Source organism: Triticum aestivum, chromosome 7A (assembly GCF_018294505.1).
Source record: "Triticum aestivum cultivar Chinese Spring chromosome 7A, IWGSC CS RefSeq v2.1, whole genome shotgun sequence".
NCBI lineage: Eukaryota > Viridiplantae > Streptophyta > Magnoliopsida > Poales > Poaceae > Triticum > Triticum aestivum.
The window spans coordinates 295,605,753-295,628,331 of NC_057812.1; the positions used below are offsets into that span (position 1 = coordinate 295,605,753).

The following is a 22,579-nucleotide window of genomic DNA, read 5'->3' on the forward strand; positions in this document are numbered from 1 at the left end:
CACAAAAAATCACACAACACTACTGTTTTTCTATGTTGACACGGGAAAAAAATTGAAGCAATGAGAGCCAATGGATATCGTTTCGTCCCCAAAGGAGGGACGTTCCCTACCGAAAAGGCGAAAACCATCATGCATGTTGTGAGAAGCTCCGGTTTGTGAGAAGCATATACCCAAACCTGCCCCAAATGGGACAAAATTTGTACCACGGCATGTTGATGCCGCTCCATGATAGCATGCCTAGTTTCATGAATTTCAGACAAGTTTTGGATTTACTAGAATGAAAAACCAGGCATCTCAATGTTTTGCCGGCAATCAACGGTGCCCTGGTGTTTGAAATTCATTCCCATTTATTGCATGGGACCTAAGCATGCACCCAAGGACACATATTTGATTTTTCAACCAATTTATATGCACTGGAGCATGTGCATGTAGTTCAAATTTGAATTATGCTCATAAATGCATTGAAAACTCACGTAATGCATAAAAATGTCGAAACAAACCCCGAAAAATCACAAAAAATCACAAAACACTCCGGTTCTTCTATGTTGACACGAGAATTTTTTTGAAAGAAATAAGTGGCAATGAATATCGTTTCGTCCCCAAAGGTGGGACGTTCCCTACCAAAAACCATCATGCTTGTTGTGAGAAGCTCCGGATTGTGAGAATCATATAACCAAACTTGCCCCAAATGGTACAAATTTTCTACCACGGCATGTTGATGCCGCTCCATGATAGCATGCCAAGTTTCCAGACGAGTTTTGGATTTACTAGAATTTAAAAACCAGACATCTCAATGTTTTGCCGGCAATCAATGGTGCCCTAGTGTTTGAAATTCATTCCCATTTCTTGCATGGGACCTAAGAATGCACCGAAGGACACATATTTGTTTCTTCAACCAATTTATATGCACCGGAGCATGTGCATGTATTTCAAATTTAAAGTACGCACATAAATGCATTGAAAACTTAGTTAATGCATAAAAATGTCCAAACGAACCCCGAAAAATCACAAAAAATCACACACCACTCCTGTTGTTCTATGTTGACATGAGAAAAAAATTGAAAGCAATAAGAGGCAATGGATATCGTTTTGTCCCCAAAGGTGGGAGGTTCCCTACCGAAAAGGCGAAAACCATCATGCTTGTTGTGAGAAGCTCCGATTTGTGAGAAGCATATACCCAAACCTGCCCCAAATGGAACAAAATTTGTACCACGACATGTTGATGCTGCTCCATGATAGCATGCCTAGTTTCATGAATTTCCAACGAGTTTTGGATTTACTAGAATTTAAAAACCAGGCATCTCAATGTTTTGCCAGATATCAACGGTGCCCTAGTGTTTGAAATACATTCCCATTTCTTGCATGGGACCTAAGCATGCACCCAAGGACACATATTTGATTTTTCAACCAATTTATATGCAGTGGAGCATGTGCATGTACTTCAAATTTGAGTTATGCACATAAATGCATAAAAATGTCCAAACGAACCCCGGAAAATCACAAAAATCCACACAACACTCCTATTGTTCTATGTTGACACGAAAAAAAATTGGAAGCAATAAGTGGCAATGGATATCGTTTCGTCCCCAAAGGTGGGACGTTACCTACCGAAAACCATCACGCTTGTTGTGAGAAGCTCCGGATTGTGAGAAGCATATACCCAAACCTGCCCCAAATGGTACAAAATTTGTACCACCACATGTTGATGCCGCTCCATGATAGGATGCCAAGTTTCATCAATTTGAGACGAGTTTTGGATTTACTAGATTTTAAAAACCATGCATCTCAATGTTTTACCGGCAATCAATGGTGCCTTAGTGTTTGAAATTCATTCCCATTTCTTGCATGGGCCCTAAGCATGCACCCAAAGACACATATTTTATTTTTCAACCAATTTATATGCACTGGAGAATGTGCATGTAGTTTAAATTTGAATTATGCACATAAATGCATTGAAAACTTAGTTAATGCATAAAAATTTCCAAACGAACCCCGAAAAATCACAAAAATTCACACAACACTCATGTTGTTCTATGTTGACACGAGAAAAAAATTTGAAAGCAATAAGAGGCAATGGATATCGTTTTGTCCCCAAAGGTGGGACATTCCCTATCGAAAAGGCGAAAACCATCATGCTTGTTGTGAGAAGCTCCGGTTTGTGAGAAGCATATACCCAAACCTATCCCAAATGGGAGAAAATTTGTACCACGACATGTTAATGCCACTCCATGATAGCATGCCAAGTTTCATGAATTTCAAACGAGTTTTGGATTTACTAGAATTTAAAAACCAGGCATTTCAATGTTTTGCCGGCAATCAACAGTGCCCTGGTGTTTGAAATTCATTCCTATTTCTTGCATGGGACCTAAGAATGCACCCAAGGACACATATTTGATTTTTCAACCAATTTATATGTACTAGAGCATTTGCATGTACTTAAAATTTGAATTATGCACATAAATGCGTTGAAAACTCAGTTAATGCATAAAAATGTCAAAACAAACCCCGAAAAATCACAAAAATTCACACAACACTCCTGTTGTTCTATGTTGACACGAAAAAAAATTGAAAGCAATAAGTGGCAATGGATATCGTTTCGTCCCCAAAGGTGGGACGTTCCCTACCGAAAACCATCATGCTTGTTGTGAGAAGCTCCGGTTTGTGAGAAGCATATACACAAACCTGCCCCGAATGGTACAAAATTTGTACCAAGGCATGTTGATGCCGCTCCGTGATAGCTTGGCAAGTTTCATCAGTTTCAGACGAGTTTTGGATTTACTAGAATTTAAAAACCAGGCATCTCAATGTTTTGCCGGCAATCAACGGCGCCTCGGTGTTTGAAATTCATTCCCATTTCTTGCATGGGACCTAAGCATGCACCCAAGGACACATATTTGATTTTTCAACCAATTTATATGCACTGGAGCATGTGCATTTAGTTCAAATTTGAATTATGCACATAAATGCATGGGAAACTCAGTTAATGCATAAAAATGTCCAAACAAACCCCAAAAAATCACAAAAAATCACACAACACTCATGTTGTTCTATGTTGACACGAGAAAAAAATTGAAAGCAATAAGAGGCAAAGGATGTCGTTTCGTCCCCAAAGGTGGGACGTTCCCTACCGAAAACCATCATGCTTGTTGTGAGAAGCTCCAGATTGTGAGAAGCATATACCCAAACCTGCCCCAAATGGGACTAAATTTGTACCACGGACTGTTGATGCCGCTCCATGATAGCATGCCAAGTTTCATGGATTTTAGATGTGTTTTGGATTTACTAGAATTTAAAAACTAGGTATCTCAATGTTTTGCCGGCAATCCGCGGTGCACCGGTGTTTGAAATTCATTCTCATTTCTTGCATGGGACCTAAGCATGCACCCAAGGACACAAATTTGATTTTTCAACCAATTTATATGCACTGGAGCATGTGCATGTAGTTCAAATTTGAATTAAGCACATAAAATGCATTGAAAACTCAGTTAATGCATAAAATGTCCAAACGAACCCTGAAAAATGACAAAAATTCACACAACACTCCTGTTGTTTTATGTTGACACGAGAAAAAAAATTGAAAGCAATAAGAGGCAATGGATATCGTTTTGTCCCCAAAGGTGGGATGTCCCCTACCGAAAACCATCATGCTTGTTGTGAGAAGCTCCGGTTTGTGAGAAGTATATACCGAAACCTTGCCCCAAATGGGACAAAATTTGTACCACGGCATGTTGATGCCGCTCCATGATAGCATGCCAAGTTTCATGAATTTCAGATGAGTTTTGGATTTACTAGAATTTAAAAACCAGGCATCTCAATGTTTTGCCGGCAATCAATGGTGCCCTGGTGTTTGAAATTCATTCCCATTTCTTGCATGGGACCTAAGCATGCACCCAAGGACACATATTTGATATTTCAACCAATTTATATGCACTCGAGCATGTGCATGTAGTTCAAATTTGAATTATTCACCTGAAATGCCTAGAAAACCATTTTAATGTATAAAATGTTCAAACGAACCCTGAATAATTCCAATTCTTTTACGACACACATATAGTTGCATGTTCACTCCAGATAAAAGGTCTAGCAATTCAAAAAACGTCCATTGCCGCTATGACCCCATTATGTAATTCAAATCAAGATGAAAAATCAAGTAGATCGCACACAGTTTATTATCAGCAACCGTGTGAGATATAGTACAAAATATCTTGGAGCACCGTCGGTGTATAGTACCCCTATGGCTTACGCGAGAAGGTGCGTTGGCTACAGTCCATAGCCGGCGTCTCAAGCACACTAGCTCGCTCCCCAAATATCATTTTCACTATTCAATCGTTGCCGGTGAAAGATGGGCACGTGGACCCGCGTCGTGAGGGCAACTTCGGTGGCCCACTTCTGCGAGAGTGCGGCCGCAGCCGCCATGCGCATGCTAACAAGGTGCACGAGCGCGGTCGCAATTTGCGTCTAGGTGGCAAAGGCAGCCCAAACGGCCGCTATTGCTTCTCAGGTGGTGGCAGCAACATCTGCCTCGGTGATAACAACTGGCGAGAGCGGCACAACAGCTGTCCGTTCCGCAGCGGCGGCCTTAGCCCTAATGGAGGCCGCCCACGACCATGTCAAGGCCTCCCACGCCTAGCTCATGGCGGTCACTTCACAAATCGAATGAAGCTTCTCCGACAATGGTCGGCAACCCACAGTCGAAGAGATGGTAATTGTCGAGAGCGTTCGAGCAGCCGTCCGTTCCTCCGCCGCATACCTTGCAAAGACGGAGCCTGTCCATGCCCAGATCACGTCCGCCCACGCCCAGCTCGTGGCGGTCTTTTCCAAAGAGATGGCGGATGCGGATGGCGAGATGCTTGCCGAGTACGGTGCGATGGATGCCATGGAGCCCCTTCCCCAGCAGACCGTCGGGCGCGAGCTGGACATAGAGGCGGCGGCGGAGATCGACGAGCACCAGCCATAGTAGTACTCTTTGTTTTGTTTAATTAAGAGCGACAGTCTTTAATTTGTTAGACTAATGTTTAGGTCAGCTAGCTCTGTTTAATTGCTGAACTTGCTCGATTAAGAAGTGTGGGTGTGCTGTAGTCTCCTTTGTGTACCCAAATTATACAATTATGTGGATGACCACTGTAACCATGGAAATTCGAACCAAAACTTTTGACGTTCAAACTCATCACACATGGGTTAAGCTATCTGAATCGTTTGTGATGTCCACATATCATACACAGTTCTGAATAAGGGACCGTGTCTGATGACACTTTGCGCGCCAGTTTTTTGGCTGAAGCGATTCCAAATTTTCGGCTTTCGCGGAAATAGCTACCTCCCCTCCCCCCTTACCAAAAGCCACATTTACCCTCTTTCCGCCTTCCTTTCCAAGTTGAAACCTTCACTCCTTGCTTGCAACGCTGCCGCCTCCTCGCCGGCAACCCACCTTCATGCTGCTCGGCCTCCTCTATCCAGGTAGGTAATCCACACCCGACCCCTGTCCTCCTCCTCCTTCCACATCCCATATGCCCCGACCGCCGGCGCGAGCGCGACACGTTCCACCCAAATCACCGACCCCTCCCCCAAAAAAGCACCGGCCTAAGCCATGGTGCACACAGTATAGCCAGGACCTCAAGGAGCATTTGGCAGCGGAGAAGCAAACCGCGGCCGCACGCGCGGATGAGGTCGCGATGGCTTCCATTCGTGCCGACCCCTAGATATTGAAGGAGCACCCTGCCAATTGCTAGCTGCACCGGTTAAGCATGCTCGGTTTACCCGTTGCGTGTGCTACTCCTGCCTTTCCTTCATAAATTCTAGTGAATTGTGCTATCTAATTTCACCATGCAATCTGTTGCTCTAGTGTATATGTTCAATATGTCGTGCAGTGTGGTGCTCACTTATTAACTGTTTTGTTAATTAGTTGTCGTCTTCAGTCAACTGTTTGGTTCAATTTTGCAAATGTGATGTTCAATTCTTCAGGCTGCAATTTTGTATTGTCTCCCATGTGAGAAATAAATCAAATTTATCTTTACAAAATTGTGGATGCTTTGTGTTATTGTATACTATGTGAGGAATAAATTGAATTTGGCTATAGTAAATACATGATAAACAAATAGAATTGCTACAATTGGATATAGTTAACTGTTTGGTTAACTCTCTGATCTTCTATTAGGAGTATGTTATATTGTGCAATGTGGTGCTCAGTTAATGTTTAGTTTATTTATTGTGGTGTTTAGTTAACTGCTTGGTTCAATTCTGCAATACGATGTCCAATTGTCATGGGTAGAATTTTGTCTTTTTGTGCATGTGAGGAATAAATCGAATTTGGCTGCACTTAATACATAAGAAACATATACAAGTGCTATGTTTCCTATTTCTTAATCATGCTTGGTTTGGGTAAATGGGTTTTTCGCGTGGCTTCAATTAATCTGATGAATCTGCAATGTGCTTATTTTTCATCAACATATTTTTACTGATAGCATGCGGACCCTTACTTAACCTGATGACTAACTACCTTATATGTGTTGCAGGGAAATAATGGGAAGCACTGAGGTTTACAATTGAGGTTAGCACATGCATGGTCCGTTGTCTAATAGCACATTATTGTGCAATTGCAGAAACCATTCTAATATTTTGGTTTTTAACAATGTGGTCTTGCACATGTAGGTCCTGCTGTCAGAGGTTTTGACCCACTGTTCGACCCTTTTTGCATATGGGGAAATGAGTTGTCCATGAATATCAATCAAATCAAGAAACTCAGAAAGATTGTTAGGATAAATAAATTAGCGACAAAAAACAACAAGATCTTTGTCTACACAATGAAGAAGACATCAGTTCACTACAAGATGGTACTAACTATTATACCTTGCCTTTTTTATTCCTTTGCCCCATTTCCAATATAGTGAAGATATTTATGCACATCTTTGTTTTCAGGCCTTTCCAAAGCAGTTCACTGATGATTACCTCTCAAACCACCTCTATGGTCAGAAGGCGAGGAAGGTTTTCATACAACACCCACGGTTCAATATTGAAGTGTTCCTGAAGAGGACGAAGGACAGACGGTCAATCATCCACAGGCACTGGCCTAAAGTTGCAAAGACCTTCAACATGAATGAAGGCTCAATATTCGCCTTCCGCTTCAGCAGTTTTCCAGATGAGATGCATCTATCTAAATACCGTCTATGATGCTAATTTTAAAAGTTTCTACATGTTGCATGTGGAACTTGCTGCTGGTGCAGTTGTGTAATGGGGTAGCTGAGTGCTGAAGCTATATCATGTTGTACTCTGATGTATTTCAATTATGAAATTGTGCTTCCTTAATATGGAAATGAAATTTATTGTGTGCTTAATATGAAATGTCAATTAGATTAATAAATGGATTATGAATAATCGGATAATTAGCCTGCTAATGGCGAATTAGCCTGCTAATTATGTTTTGCTATTGCAAACGGTTGTTGAAAAAATACCGTGGGCAATGACCTCACACAACACACACAGCTTCTAGGAATAAACCGTGTTGGATCAATAAACAATCACACACACTTTCTCTTGAAAACTGTTTGCGTTAGGCCACCTTGCACAAATGTTTACCACATAAAAACTATGTGTGATGGACAACCTTTGCCACACAGTTTCTTTTACGGACCATGTGTGATACATTCAATAACGCAAACGATTTAACGGGAAAAATTGTGTGTGATGTACCTGTGAACGGAAATGTTTTCCTTGGAGCGACTGTGTGGGATGTGCATACGAACGGAAACGTTTAGCGGGGACTGACTGTGTGGGATGTGCTTGCGTCTGGAAACAATTTCGTCGTATAATTGTATTTTTCTAGCTCTACTGTACATATTTCCGTATTTGAATGATTGTCAGTCGCACACGACCTCAGTTTGCCGAACGTGTGTGCCAGGAGGGCATATCCCCGACAGTTTCTGGGTCGTTTGGGAAGGACCCCCCCTATCGCCCACACTCACTTGGCGATGGTTCCAAATGTCATCGCGAAAAGGGGTTAAAAATTGTTTGTTTAGGACCGACGCGCACCAGTGTATGTGACATAAACCATGATAATAGTGATCGCCTATTTTAACTGAGATAATGGGCATGCCAACAACAGGTCTATGTTTATCCTTTTTATCAGGTTTGGCAATTCTAGCAGCTTCTTCACAGAAGTAAATAACATGCCCATCTAAATTTTCTTCCAAGAGATCCTTAACCATAGCAACACTAGGTTCTACTTTAATTTGTTCATCAGATTTGGGTGTTCTAATATAACTTTTGTTGACCATAGTTGAAACTTTAGCATGTTCCTTTATCCTAACAGGGAAAGGCGATTTCTCAATATAAGCAGTAGGAACAACTGGATCAACATTATAAAGTATAGTTTCTTCCTTAGCTAGTTCCGGTTCTTTAATTTCTTCTTTAATAAGTGGGTGATATTTAAACCGCTTCTCTTTAGGGAGATCGACATGAGTAGCAAATGATTCATAAAAGGAGGCTACTATCTCAGAGTCAAGTCCATATTTAGTGCTAAACTTTTGAAAAGCATCGGTGTTCATAAAAGATTTAACACAATCATACCTAAGCTTAATACCTGACTCTTTACCTTCTTCGAGTTCCTAATCTTCAGAGTTGCGTTTAATTTTTTCCAAAAGATCCCACCAGAATTCAATAGTCTTCTTCATAAAAGAACCAGTACAAGAAGTGTCTAGTATGGATTGATCATCACGAGAAAGTCGAGCATAAAAATTATGAATAATAATTTCTCTTGAGATCTCATGATTGGGGCATGAATATAACATTGACTGAAGCCTCCCCCAAGCTAGAGCAATATTTTCTCCTTCACGAGGCCAAAAATTATATATGTAATTCCGATCACGATGAACTAGATGCATAGGATAATTTTTTTGGTGGAACTCCAATTTCAATCGATTCTAATTCCAAGATCCAAGATCATCGCATAGCCTATACCATGCCAATGCTTTTCCCTTCAAAGATAAAGGGAAAACCTTCTTCTTAACTTCATCTCCTGGTAAACCTGCAAGCTTAAACAATCCACAAATTTTATCCACATATATCAAATGCATATCAGGATGTTCGGTTCCATCTCCTGCATAAGGATTAGCTAGCAGTTGTTCTATCATACCCGAAGGAATTTCATATTCAATATTTTCAGTAGGTGTAGTAGGTTGAGGGGTAGCTAATTTTGGTTCTGGTCGAGGTGAAGATACCCTGAACAAACCCCTCAAAGGATTTTTTTCCACAGTAACAAGTGACAATAAATTTCAGCACACTATATAAATGTTTTCTTACCAATTTCCACTTACCAAAGGCTCCTCACTCCCCGGCAACGGCTCCAGAAAATAGCCTTGATGACCCACAAGTATATGGGTTCAATTGTAGCTCTTTTCAATAAGTAAGAGTGTCGAACCCAACGAGGAGCAGAAGGAAATGACAAGTGGTTTTCAATAAGGTAATGTCTGCAAGTGCTGAAACTGTAAGTAATAGAGTAGTTTGATAGCAAGGTATTTTATAACGATAAAGTAATGATAATAGTAACAAAAAGTGCAGCAAGGTATCCCAATCCTTCTGAGGCAAAGGACAGGCCAAAACAGTCTCTTATATTACGCGTTCTTGAGGGTACACGGGAATTTCATCTAGTCACTTTCATCATGTTGATTCGATTCGTGTTCGCTACTTTGATAATTTGATATGTGGGTGGACCGGTGCTTAGGTGTTGTTCTTACTTGAACAAACCTCCTACTTATGATTAACCCCCTCGCAAGCTTCCACAACTATGAGAAAAATATTAAGGATAAATCCTAACCATAGCATTAAACTTTTGGATCCAATCTGTCCCTTACGGAATATCACATAAATTAGGGTTTAAGCTTCTGTCACTCTCGCAACCCATCATCTAATAACTACTCCACAATGCATCCCTATAGGCCCAAATATGGTGAAGTGTCATGTAGTCGACGTTCACATGACACCAGTAAGGGAATCACAACATACATACTATCAAAATATCGAACACATATCAAGTTCACATGATTACTTGCAACATGATTTCTCATGTGACCTCAAGAACAAAAGTAACTACTTACAAGTAATAAACATTCTCAAGATAAGAGGGGTATTAAATAGCATATTGGATCTGAACATATAATCTTCCACCAAATAAACCATATAGTAATCAACCACAAGATGTAATCAACACTACTAGTCACCCACAAGCACCAATCTATAGTTGCGGTAACAAGATTGAACACAAGAGATGAACTAGGGTTTGAGATGAGATGGTGGTGTTGAAAATGTTGATGGAGATTTCCCTCCCGAAGAAGGGAGAGTTCTTGATGATGATGATGATGACGATTTCCCCCTCTGGGAGGGAAGTTCCCCCGGCACAATCGCTCCGTCAGAGGGCAAAAATGCTCCTGCCCAAGTTCCGCCTCGAGACCGCGGCGCTCTGTCCCGAAAGTCCTATCTTTAATTTTTCTAGGTCAAAATGACTTATATACCAGAAGATGGGCACCGGAGGTGGCCCTGGGTTAGCACAGCCCACCAAGGCGCGCCTGGGCTCCCTGGCGTGCCCAGGTGGGTTGTGCCCACCTGGTGGGCCCCCTCTGGTACTTATTTGCTGCAATATTCTTCATACATTCCATAAAAATTCTCCGTGAAGTTTCAGCTTGTTTGGAGTTGTGCAGAATAGGTAGCTTGACGTAGCTTTTCCAGGTTCAGATTTCCAGCTGCCGGAATTCTCCAACTTTGTGTGTACCTTGCATATTATGAGAGAAAGGGCATTAGAATTACTCCAAAAAGCATTATTATGCATAAGAAATTCATAAATAACAGTAAGAAAACATGATGCAAAATGGACATATCAGTGCGCCCCATGTAGGCCGAAATAGGAGGGAAAGGAAAGAGGAGAAGAGAGGAAGTAAGGGGAGGGATTCGGCCTCCCCCTTCCTTCTCTCCACCCTCCTCCTTCCTCCCCCCTCCAGTGGATATGGTAAGGGGAAGGCCGAATTGGAAGGCGCCCAAGTAGGATTCCTTCTACTTGGGGCGCCCATTGGCTATATATAGGAAAATGGTTGTGTACTTCTGGGAGTACGTACTCCCACTTCTCATATACCACATGGATGAATCTTTTATACCACTTTATTATTTTTAATCTATTTCATTAGTAATTATTAGATACCCCAAAACGAGTTCCATGAAAAAATTCATGTGAGTCTACATATTTTTAAATGTTTACGTATATACTGATGTGTTTGTACGTGAAAAAGGTATATTACAAAAAGTACATCGCAGATGATATTTTTTCAACAAAACTCGTATTGGGGTATCTTAGAATATTTAATGAAGTATATTGAGAATAATAAAGAGGTATAATTAATGCGTATATGAGGTATATTGAGAATGGGAGTACATACTCCCAGGAGTACTGTGACGCCCTCGATTCAATCGTACACTAATCATACACGCAAATGTGTACGATCAAGATCAAGGACTCACGGGAAGATATCACAACACAACTCTAGACACAAATGAAAATAATACAAGCTTTATATTACAAGCCAGGGGACTCAAAGGCTCGAATACATAAGCTCGAATACACAAGAGTCAGCGGAAGCAACAATATCTGAGTACAGACATGAGTTAAACAAGATTGTCTTAAGAAGGCTAGCACAAAAGCAACAACAATCGAAAAGGCAAGGCCTCCTGCCTGGGAGCCTCCTAACTACTCCAAATCGTCAGTGGTCTTCAAGCAGTAGTAGGCATCCTCCGGGTAGTAGTAGTCATCGGTGGCGTCGTCTGACTCCTGGGATCCGTCATCTGGTCGCAACAATCAGGTATGGGAAAAAAGAAGTAGCAAAGCAACCGTGAGTACTCATCCAAAGTACTTGCAAGACTTACTTCAGATCTAAACCAAGTATGCATCTGTATCAAACGAATGGGTTGTATCTGTGGACTAAACTGCAGAATGCCAGAATAGAGAGAAGGCCTAGTCCTATCAAAGACTAGCATCTTCTGGAAACCACCATCTTGCAGCAACAGGAGGAAGTAGTGTAGTATAAAGTAAAGTAGCAGAAATGTTATCAACCTCGGCCAGAGATCCTTTCTCGACTCCCTGCGAGAAAGCAATCCCAGAGCCATACTATCCAGTCATCATCTCATATCCAAGTCTCATCTCAAGTATCCAGTTCTAGTTGTATCGATCGGGATACAACTCCAAGTGTCCGTTACCGTAGGACAGGCTATCGATAGTTGTTTTCTTCCCTGCAGGGGTGCACCAACTTACCCACCACGCTCGATTAACTCCGGCCGGACACACTTTCCTAGGTCATGCCCGGCCTCGAAAGATCAACACATCGCAGCCCTACCTAGGCACAACAGAGAGGTCAGCACGCCGGTCTAAATCCTATGGCGCAGGGGTCTGGGCCCATCGCCCTTTGCACTACTGCACGTTGCGAACGCGCCCGGAAGCAGAACTAGCCCCCTTAATACAAGAGCAGGCTTACGGTCCAATGCAGCGCACGCCGCTCAGTCGCTGCCGTCACGAAGGCTTCGGCTGATACCACGACGTCGAGTGCTCATAACTGTCCCCGCGTAGATGGTTAGTGCGTTCAGGCCAGAGGCCCTCAGATCAAATCTCCAAATCGTAGTGGATTAGGAACGCGCGGTAACGAGCAAAGACTCACGATCGATGTGACCCCGTCGCCCCGTCTCGAGTACTTGCAGCAAGGGCTAAGAATGCCCGGCCACGCCTCGTAAGTATCTCGTGGGCACCTTCCAGGTCAACCAAACTCCACATCACTCGCAATTAAGCTCGCGTGGGTACCACTCAGGGTCAACCCGTCTTTAGTCACATGGTTCAGTGCAAAGTCATAGTAACCATAGTAACTGTGTGTCTAACACCAAGGGGAAAACCCGAGGAATCACCCCCGATGAATTCCACTCGATGTTGTCATCAAGGTGAACGTAAGAGGATCCACCCTCGAGGTTCACGTTTGATGGGTTGCACGACAGAGCCGTAACGGAAGTGGTTAAGGAAGAAATCACCCTCGATGACCTCGACCGTAAAGCTACACTACGGAGATCCCATCAGGAGTGATGTAAGAGGTTCCACCCTCGACACTCGATGGTAACTCTGCAGAGTCGTACAACTAAGGGGGGGTGATGTGCGGTGTCGGGCCCTGGGCATTGATCACGTTGATCGAGTCATCGAACATAAAGCGGGGCAACTGGGACAAGGTAGGGGTCACTGATGGATCACTAACCAACCTATACTAAGCAGTTTAGGATAAGCAGGTAAGGTATGAAAGCAGGTAACAACAACAGGCTATGCATCAGAGTAGGATCATACAGAAAGCAGTAGCAGTTCTAATGCAAGCATGAGAGGGAAAGAAATGGGCGATATCGGAATGCTCAAGGGGGGTTTGCTTGCCTGGTTGCTCTGGCAAGAAAGAGGGGTCGTCATCGACGTAGTCGATCACAAGGGCAGCATCGGTCTCGGGGTCTACCGGAAAGAAGAGGGGGAAGAAACAGTAAATATAAAGCAAACATAGCAAGCATAACATGGCAATAAGATGTGCCGGGTGTGACCTAACGTGGTAGGAGCTGATACCGGCGAAGGGGGAAAACATCCGGGAAAGTATCTCCGGTGTTTCGCGTTTTCGGACAGATGAATCGGAAGGGAAAAGTTGCGTGTTCACTATGCTAGGGATGCGTGGCGGACGAACGGGTGTGTATCCGGGTTCGTCTCGTCGTTCTGAGCAACTTTCATGTACAAAGTTTTTCCATCCAAACTGAGGTTTATTTTATAATGATTTTTCAAAGTTTAATTGAATTCTTGGGATTATTATATTTAACTTAAACCGAATTGACTAAGTTAATTTTAAATAGTCAAAGGGCGGGTGTGGCCCACATGTCATAGACCATTTACCTAAACAATTAAACAAATCTAACTTATTTAAAAGGACCTACATGTCATCTACTACTAGACTAACTTAACACTAATTAAACCTAGTAGTATTAATCTAAGCTAGGGCCGGCCACTAATGGGCATAGCCCAACCGGCCACACGCATGATGCACACATACACACACAGGAGCACACGGCCATGGCCAACTGTACGCACACAAACTATGCACAACACACTCACCCACACATAGCTATGTTTTCTGCTAACAAAAGATAGCATTTTGCGATTTTCATAGAATTTAATCCATGCATCGAAAGGGTTTGGTCCAGTGGGATAAAATGGAGTTTGTCAAGTATACTTTCTACTCATATTATTTTTAGCCTTGTTAACAGTTGTTTAATCTCTGTTTAGGTGCTGCCCAGGGGGTTACTCATTGTAGATTTAGCAAAGCTAACTACATCTACAGTAGCTAGTAGTAGTACTCGTAGAGGAGTGGTGGCTTCGTAGAGGAGTGGTGGCTGGGCAGAGCCGTGGCGCAGGCGCGGCCAAGCGCAGTAGCGCGCGTGCGGGCGCGCGGCCGGCGCGGGGCACGCAAGGGCAGCGGCCGGAGGCGAGGCGGAACGAGACGTGAACGCGGCGTCGCGAGCGGCTGCAGGGCCTGACGACGGCAACAGCAAAGCAGCAGCTGCATCAGCACAACAGCAGGCAGAGGCAGCAAGCATCTGCAGAGCAGAGTGGGCGCGGTAGATGGGCCGGGCGCGCGGCCGGAGCTGCCACGACGCGGCCCGGGCGTAGCAGGGGGGTTGTGGGCGAGCGCGGCGACTGCGGCCAGGGCCAGGAGCGACGACGAGGTGGGCTACGTCTTACGAGGAGGCAAGAGGGGAGAGTGGCTGGATGGTGCGCTCACCGGGCGGCTCAAGAAGGCCTGTGAGAGTTTAGTAGCGCATGAGGGTGACGGAGTGGCTCTGCGCAGCTCCGGCGAGGAAGGCGTGGTCGAGGTCGTTCCCGAGGACGCGGTCGCTCCCGACTGGTTCCAGCGGCCGGAGTCGAAGCAGAGGACGGCGCCGCACCTAGCGGACATGCTCGTAGAGCACGGTGAGGCGCGTGGGCACCGGCGTTCACGGCCACAGTCGCGGTGGATCTGGGGGAAGAGAGGGAGGGGCGCAGGAGTGGGGAAAATATCTGGTGGGGGAAGGGGAGCTGACGAAGCCGAGGGGACTCTGCCTTATCTTCTCAGCGCGGCAGCGACGCGGGGGCGGCGAGCGGGTTCGGCGAGGACAGCGGGCGCGCCTCGGTCGGCTTCCCCTGTAGCGAGGTGGAAGGCGACCGAGGGGGAAGTTGGGTCGGGCTGGCTCGGTGAGATGGGCCAACGCCCGGGGTCAGGGGAGGCCTTTTTGTCTCTTCTATTTTTTTGTTGCATTTTCCTTTTACTTATTTTCTTTTCACTGTTTCTCTTATTTTGTCTTAAGTAAACCCACCAAATGATTTTTGTAAATGGTAATTTTTGTCTCATAAATACCAATTTATATTTTGGGCTGACACAAAAAGTTTGGGGGCATTTGAAAATATATAACCATTTGTTTATTTCCAAAAGATTATTTTTGTTGTTTTTGGCTCACTTAATATATTTTTTTGGATCAAATGGTGAGGCAAATGATGACGATTACAACATGAAAATGATCAAGGGGGATTATAGAACAATTATCACATTTTAGTTTTAACATATGAAAACTTTTATTTTTGACTTTACTTTAAGTTTGAATCTGAACCGGTTTGAATCAAAGTGAGATTAGCAACAGTAACAGCGATGACATGGCATTATTAGAAGAGGGTTACTATAGCTTGATTATCCGGGCGTCACAAGTACAGAAGAGGGGTCATATATATATATATATATATATATATATATATATATATATATATATATATATATATATATATATATATATATATATATATATATATATATATAGAGAGAGAGAGAGAGAGAGAGAGAGAGAGAGAGAGAGAGGGAGAGAGAGAGAGAGAGAGAGAGAGAGAGAAACACTATTCTGATCCTGGGATGAGAATAGTTATTCTGATCACAGCGCCTATATAGGGCTACGGGGATGTTCCCAAATTGTGAAAAAGAAATGTCAGGACCATTTGCAAAGAAAAAACGCTAGGAACGGGTCATCCCTAACATCCGCCCGCTGTTCCCCGATCCAAAAAATCCCACCGCTGCGAGCCTCCTCCCCAATCCCACCTCCAGGCTCCTTCACCGGCGCGAGCCACCGCCCGGACCCTCGCTGGCGCACTGCATCGCCACCGCGGTCCGCCAGCCTCCTTCCCCGGCGCGAGCCCCCACCCCGACCCTCGCCGACGTGCGCCCCCTACGCGCCGCCGTGGCACTGGCCTCCCACCAGGGATCCAGCCGCCATCCCCCCACGTCGCTGGCCGCCGTCCAGATCGAGCTCTACCGTCGTGCGCCGTCGTAACACATGACCCCCATCAGAGATCTAGCCGCCACCTCTCAAGCCACGGGTCGCCGCCCCGGTCCACCTCCTCGACTAAGGAGCGAGCGCGCCATTCCCTGCCGTTCAACTCCGGTGGCTGCCCGTCCCGGCACCGCCCCCAACCTTTCTCTCACATAGCCGGCGGTGGCTCTCCCTTCCTCCAGCAGCCCACGCTCCTGCTGCCATGCTTGAACTGCAGGATTGTGCGACGCGGTATGAGGTAGTGGCGACTGCTTCATGGCCACTGTCAGGGCTTCGCCCCACTCCGACGACCCACTGTCTCTAGCGGCCGCCGCCGTCTAGCACTTCCCCCTTCCAGCGCATCCCGAGTCACCCCCAGCCCGCCCTCGCCACATGAGCACCTCCGCGAGGCCACCCCACCAAGTCTCTATTCCTGGCCTTATCACCTGAGAGGCACCGTCCAACTGCGCCAACGCTCGCCGGATCACCGGACTCCTCCACAGAATGCTGAAGTTCAAGAAAAAAAGGAATTGAAGTTCAGGAAGACTAGTTTTAGTTGTTTTTGGCTACGTTCTAAACATCTTTGGTAATTTGTACCAGTCGCACACTTGGTTTAAAAAGAAGTTTCCGGAAATGCAAAATGTTGTGTAATTCCAGATCTTGCAAAATATAAATAGAAGGTGTCTCAAAAACTTCTAAAAAACTTTTAGATGGTCCTGGCTTCAACGCTTCCGAACAAGAAGATGACATGTGTACTTGTGTGTATTCTCGTTACCATAGAGGTTCAATAGCACGCGAAGTTTATGTGCGTCGGTACCAAAGCTTGCCGATGTGGTCATGCACGTATCACACCAACTGTATGTGTATCGTTCTGTGTGATTTTTTTGAATTTCGATAGCACGTGAAGTTCATGTCTCAGAAATTCCAAAGTTCACGTCTACCACACACTGAAGAAATTCATCAGTGAAAAAAGGACCGCCTAGGCCATTTCACCGACAGCAAAAAATGGCTAAAAATGCCACGAGACAAAAAACAAAACTTCACAAGATATAACATAGTTTGTAGAAAGGTGGAAAAACATAATTTTGTTTTGTAAGTTTAACCATTTCTAAAAAATACCTTGAAGTTCAAATTTAAATAACAGGGTGGTTCAATATTTATTGCAAACCTGTAATTATTTCTGTTACCATAGAATAAACCAAGGAGTTCAAAAATTAAAAATAGAGCAGTTCGAAAAGTTTATAAAAATAGTGTTTCTACATTTTACTAAAAAAATACACAATGAGTTGAAATAAAAAGGTATAGCATTTCAATGCCTATAAAAAACTCACATATTTTCACGTAACCAAGAGAAGTTTAGCTTGATAACTGCCAGAAGTTCACGTACTACACGGTGTGCATTTGGTATGAAAAAAAGAATGAAAAAGCAAAAGGCTAAAAGTTTTGTTGCTAGAAGTTCAAGTCCTCGGCCCGAGAAAATTCAAAAGTTTTCTTGTGTGAGAGGTTGAACAAAAATACGTGACAGAAATTCAAGGTGAAAACAACGGGGAGTTCAACTACTACACGGAATGCGTTTCAGATAAAAATATAAAAATATAAAACAAAAGGCTTTAAAGGTCTGTTGCAAGAAGTTCACGTGCTCCTCCGTGCATGGTTCATAATTTATATTGCGAGACGTCCGGCTTCCAATTACATGTTTGAAAAAAGCAAAAAATGGCGTTCGACCTTCAATTGGGTGCAATTCAATGTATACACAAAATTGTGACAGAAGTTCATAGTGAAAACAACGAGAAGTTCGAGTACTGTAAGAAATGCATTTCAGGTGATAACAAAGGTATAGAAAAATAAAAGCTTAAAAGGTTTGTTGAAAGAAGTTCAGGTGCTCTGTTAGGGGAAGTTCAAAAATTCATGCGAGAGAGGTTCACCTTGTATTTCCATGTTCGATATTTTCCATCTAAAAATCGAATACAATTCTTTACATAAAATATAAAAAAGGTGAAGTTCAAATTGAAATAACAGAGAAGTACAGAGTTTATTAAAACCTAGGATTTACCTGTTCAAAAAAATAAAAACACAACGCCATTTTTTGCATTTTTAAAAACAACTCATAAACGAAAACAAAATGGTTGCTAAAAGTTCAATTGCTCGGCGAGGAAAATTTCAAAAATTCTCGTGAGAGAGGTTCACCGTGTATTTAGATGTCCAAAATACATAAAAAAATATATGTTGTTTTGTGTTTTAAAATAATTCTCTCAAACCAGAGAGAAGTTCAAAGTGATAACAACTAGAAGTTCACGTACTACATGGTGTGTGTTTCATATAAGAAAAATACAATAAAGTGAAACAGAGTGAAGTACAAACAGACATGCCCCAGAAGTTCAACTACTTCATGCAGTGCAAAAAATAGCACGTCAAAAACAAAGTGAAGTTCAAACAGACATGCCCTAGAAGTTGTACTACTTCACGCAGTGCATTTCCGTTCGCGATGAACGCAAAAATCATGATCTTGCCATTTTCTAATTTACCTCAAAACGGCAGGAATATTATTTGTGTAAATTCAAGTCCTCGGTCGGAGAAAGTTAAAAAAAATTATGAGAGAGGTTTGTACAAAAGAAATATCATTTGTGTAACATTGACGAATGGATGAGAAAATTACAAAAGAAAATACGTCATAGAAGTTCAACGTGAAAACAGCAGGAAGTTCAACTACTACAAAAATGAATTTCAAATGAAAAACTTTTAAAATCGTCACGAGTATGAAAAAACGATTAATACGGGAAAGTTGCGTGTTTACACCAGCTTTCCATCGGTATATCACCCGCTGGAGAGCTACGAGCAGTGGATGAAGATCTACTAGCAAAGAAATCACGTGAAAAACAGAGTGAAGTTCAGGAACACGCACCAAGTAGTTCAGGTTCTTCACGCGGTGCATTTTCGAAGAATCTGTTTCGCGATAGAGGCAGAACGAACGATCCTGCCGTTTTCGAAATTACTTGAAAACGTCTAGGAATCAGAGAAAACCATCAATGTTAAAAAGTTTTGCATTTTCCATAGCTTTTCAATGGTATATTATTTGCCCAATTCCGATAAAGTTTGTAGAAATTACGGCAAAAATACGTTTTCGCCATTTTCGAAACTGACTTAAAACCATAAAGAATTGGGAGAAACAATACATACCAAAAAGTTTTGCATTTGCTCAAGCTTTCGAACGCCATATCATTTGCTGCATTCGGACGCACGGTTAAAAAATTAGCTTGAAAATACGAACTCGGTAGGACTTGGACCATTTTCTAAATTACTCTTAACCCATTCAAAATTAGAAAAAAAACTTTCTAGATGAAAAAGTAGCGCATTTTCATAATCTTTCCAATGCCATATCATATGCCTCCATTGGATTAGCCGTTTAGAAATGACATTGAAAAACCTAACTCAGCTGTTCGGTTTGAGAAATTATACGTTTTTTCAAATTACTATTTAACCATAGGGAATTAGAGAAACCTTTCAACATGTGGAAGGAGTGGTTTTGCAGCAGCTTTCCAACGCCATATTGTATGCCTCATTCCGATAAACGGTTTAGAAATGCGGTCGAAAATACGATTCACGTTTTGTGTGTGAAGAAAGAACGGTTTTCAAAACTGCTCTTAAACCGCTTATATTTTGCCAAAAATTTAACTTGGGTCATGATACTAATGTTCATAGCTTTCCAATGGTATATTGCAAGCCCCGTTTGGGCAATGTTGGCGGAAGTTCAACCTAGTTCACAGGGAAGTTCAACGTACTACTAGCGAGGCAGGTCAGGTTGTGATCAGAATATTATTCTGATCCCGTGATCAGGATAGTGTTTATGTATATATATATATATATGTGGGGGGGCACTACTAGAACACACAACAACGATTATTAGCCGTGTGCGGCACCCCCTCCACAGTTTAAGCCTCCGGTCATATTGTCGTAGTGCTTAGGCGAAGCCATGTGCGAATCACTTCACCATCACCGTCACCATGCCATCGTGCTGACGAAACTCTCCCATGACACTTTGCTGGATCAAGAGTTCAAGGGACGTCATCGAGCTGAACGTGTGCAGAATTCGGAGGCACATGTTCGGTGCTTGATCGGTGGAACAAGAAGAAGTTTGACTACATCAACTACGTTGTCAAAACGCTTCTACTTTCGGTCTACGAGGGTACGTAGACACACTCTCCCCCTCTCGTTGCTATGCATCTCCTAGATAGGTCTTGCGTGAGCGTAGGAATTTTTTTGAAATTGCATGCTACATTTCCCAACAGTGGCATCCGAGCCAGGTCTATGCGTAGATGATATGCATGAGTAGAACACAAAGAGTTGTGGGCGGTGATCGTCATACTGCTTACCACCAATGTCTTTTTTTGATTCGGCGGTATTGTTGGATGAAGCGACCCAGACCAACCTTACATGACCATGTTCATGAGACCGATTCCACCGATAGACATGCAACTAGTTTTACATAAAGGTGGTTGGCGGGTGTCTGTTTCTCCAACTTTAGTTGAATTGGATTTGACCGCGACCGGTCCTTGTTGAAGGTTAAAACAACAAACTTGATAAGTCACCGTTGTGGTTTTTGATGCGTAGGTAAGAACGGTTCTTGCTAGAAGCCCGTAGCAGCCACGTAAAACTTTTAACAACAAAGTAGAGGCCATCTAACTTGTTTTTGCAGGGCATGTTGTGATGTGATATGGTCAAGACATGATGTGATATACGTTATTGTATGAGATGATCATGTTTTGTAAAAGTTATTGGCAACTGGTAGGAGCCTTATGGTTGTCGCTTTATTGGATGAAATGCAAACACCATGTAATTGCTTTACTTTATCGCTATGCGTTAGCGATAGTTGTAGAAGCAATAGTTGGCGAGACGACCACGACGCTACGGTGGAGATCAAGGTGTCAAGCCTGTGACGATGGAGATCATGATGATGCTTTGGAGATGGAGATCAAAGGCACAAGATGATGATGGCCATATCATGTCACATATTTTGATTGCATGTGATGTTCATCTTTTATGCATCTTATTTTGCTTAGTACGGTGGCAGCATTATAAGATTATCCCTTAATTAAAATTTCAAGGTATAAGTGTTCTCCCGGAGTATGCACCGTTGCGACAGTTCGTCGTGATGAGACACCACATGATGATCGGGTGTAATAGGCTCTACGTTCACATACAATGGGTGCAAGACAGTTTTGCACATGCGGAATACTCAGGTTAAACTTGACGAGCCTAGCATGCACATACATGGCCTCGGAACACTGGAGACCCAAAGGTCGAACGTGAATCATATAGTAGATATGATCAACATAGAGATGTTCACCATTAAAGACTACTCCATCTCACATGATGATCAGACATGGTTTAGTTGATTTGGATCATGTATCATTTAGATGACTTGAGGGATGTCAATCTAAATGTGAGTTCTTAAGCAATATGATTAATTGAACTTAATTTATCATGAGGTTAGTCGTGATAGTTTTTGCATATCTATGTTGTAGATCAATGGCCCGTCCTACCGTTCCCGTGAATTTTAATGTGTTCCTAGAGAAAGCTAAGTTGAAAGATGATGGTAGCAACTACACGGACTGGGTCTGTAACTTGAGGATTATTCTCATTGTTGCACAGAAGAATTATGCCCTTGATGCACTACTAGGTGAAAGGCCTGATGCTGGAGCAGATGCTGATGTTATGAACGTCTAGCAAGCTCGATCTGGTGACTACTCAATAGTTCAGTGTGCCATGCTTTACGGCTTAGAATCGGGACTTCAAAGACGTTTTGAACGTCATGGACCATATGAGATGTTCTAGGAGTTGAAGTTAATATTTCAAGAAAATGCCCGAGTTGAGAGATATGAAGTCTCCAACAAGTTCTATAGCTGCAAGATGGAGGAGAACAGTTTTGTTAGTGAACACATACTCAGAATATCTGGATATCATAACCACTTGACTCAGCTAGGAGTTAATCTTCCAGATGATAGTGTTATTGACAGAGTTCTTCAATCACTGCCACCAAGCTACAAAGGCTTCGTGATGAACTATAATATGCGAGGGATGGATAAGACAATTCCCGAGCTCTTCGCCATGCTCAAAGTTGCGGAGGTAGAAATCAAGAAGGAGCATCAAGTGTTGATGGTTAACAAGACCACTAGTTTCAAGAAAAAGGGTAAGGGAAAGAAGGGGAACTTCAAGAAGA

General features: G+C 43.0%; 1 long non-coding RNA gene across 1 annotated transcript; it reads right to left on the reverse strand.

Moving 5' to 3' along the window:
- Positions 1-11,529: 11,529 nt before the first annotated feature.
- Positions 11,530-15,247, reverse strand: LOC123152689 (uncharacterized). Its single transcript, XR_006476298.1, has 2 exons — positions 14,814-15,247; positions 11,530-11,817 (listed from the first exon to the last, which is right to left on the reverse strand). It is a non-coding gene; the product is annotated as an uncharacterized lncRNA (long non-coding RNA).
- Between the last annotated feature and the right edge of the window lie 7,332 nt (positions 15,248-22,579).